Source organism: Anthonomus grandis, chromosome 20 (assembly GCF_022605725.1).
Source record: "Anthonomus grandis grandis chromosome 20, icAntGran1.3, whole genome shotgun sequence".
Taxonomy (NCBI): Eukaryota; Metazoa; Arthropoda; class Insecta; order Coleoptera; family Curculionidae; genus Anthonomus; species Anthonomus grandis.
Window position 1 is genome coordinate 3,658,572 of NC_065565.1, and position 1,895 is coordinate 3,660,466.

Here is a 1,895-nt window from a genome sequence, read left to right on the forward strand (position 1 = left end):
TCAAAATTGTGGCGAAATACTTCTTCAATTGACTCAAATGCTCAATAACGCCTATTAGTTATTAACGCCTATTATTATAATATTTTGAATTACTCAGAAAAGAATTTATATTTTTTCAAAGACGGTGGGATAATAAAAGACCAACTTCAATTTTAATTCGATAATTCGAAAACGTGTAAAAAAGTATTGTTAGAGTAGAAAATTGATCGCCCTAAATCCCGGCTATATTATTTAAAATGCAAATATTTCAAACGATTGTGACAATTTTTTTTCTATTACTTTAAGATGAAAATAGGTAAATTAAGTTAAATTAATAGGTTTTCTATTTAAATAATTTAAAAAAAAAAGAAATTTATATATATATGGTGGAAAAAACCTGTTTTCATTGATTTTTCCATTTCATCTACATTAGTTTTGCCTTCATTAAGAAAAATCCGAACACATAGACTTTTATGGGATCCGACCTCTTCCCTTAATATTGTGGTACACCTATCTAATACATATTACCTATAGCCGTAATGAAATATAAAATATTAGCGGAAGCTTTTTAAAATATAGTCCTATTTTCTGTTTAAATTACTTATTCAAAGCTACATTATCGTCACATTGTAGACCTCTTTGATAACTTCTTAGTTTTTCGTTGTTACTCTACGTTCTTCTATAGTTTTTATTTGTATTATTACCGAAATAGTTTATAGGTAAACATAAAAGATTAACAAAACCTAATTTTGTTTTTTCAAAATGGCAATATTTGATCTGGCAATATCGTTGGATCTCGCGTTATGCGGTGACTTTAATGATATACAAGGTCGGATCTCGAGTTTCACTATATATTTAGTGGATCTCGGGTTGATATATATACATGGTATATATAAAGGGGTTGAAAAAATCTACCCCTCTCATAATCCCATTAATTGAACCACTTTGTTAAATATATTAACAAATTATTGCTTCCATATATTAAAGGCTTCAGGTGGATCTCAGGTAGTCGGTAGTCCACGATATGATCGGATCTCGACTTGATAGAAAGAAGTGTATATATATATGTTATATCAATGGTCTAATAGGACAACCTAAGTTATCTCTACAACGCAATAGATCTTCAAAACATCAACAAGTCGCACAGATATTAGATTACTTCTAGAATAAAGGACTATTGTTTTAAATCATAAACATCTTTAATTACTTCAATCATAGAAGAACTAGTAAACAGTAAATAAGGCGTAGTTTCCCACGAAACCCAAGAAGCTTGTTGACGATAATTCCATTTATTTATCTACAACGCCACCAGGACTCTACGTGACCTAAAATGCAGCATCAGCACCACAGAAACTATTTAAGCTTGACCATGTCTCCATTATTATTATTATTATTATTGTTGTTGTATTGTAGTAATAATCATATCTTTTGTTTAACTCTTAATTGTTTTAAAATCCGAAAGTTTGAATTGTATTTTTTTATTTTATAATGTAATTAAAGTTTTTTTTAAAAAAGTAAATTCAGTGATTGTGATTTAACAAATTGGCGCAAGTCGGTAGGATCCAGAAGAAACACCTAGTTGGTGGTGGATTCCTATCCTTTAAATGGTTAAAGAACCAGCAGCCCCAAGAAGGCAATAAAAATTGTGGTGCCTACATCAGACGACTTAAAAGCGACATCACTGCTAATCTCTGGTGGACATCAGCCATTGGTCCTCATAGTCTTATCGGACTACGGATTAGGAACACCTAGTGAAACCCCTGGTAGATCTGGTAAAGAAATCATGGCTCCAATGATAATTAAGATTGTGAAACTGTAAGTTTGAATTCTCATTGTTTATTATATTTTTGATGAAGATTTATTATTTGTTAATGATTAAATATTCTTGATTGAATATTTTCATTAACTATTATTTA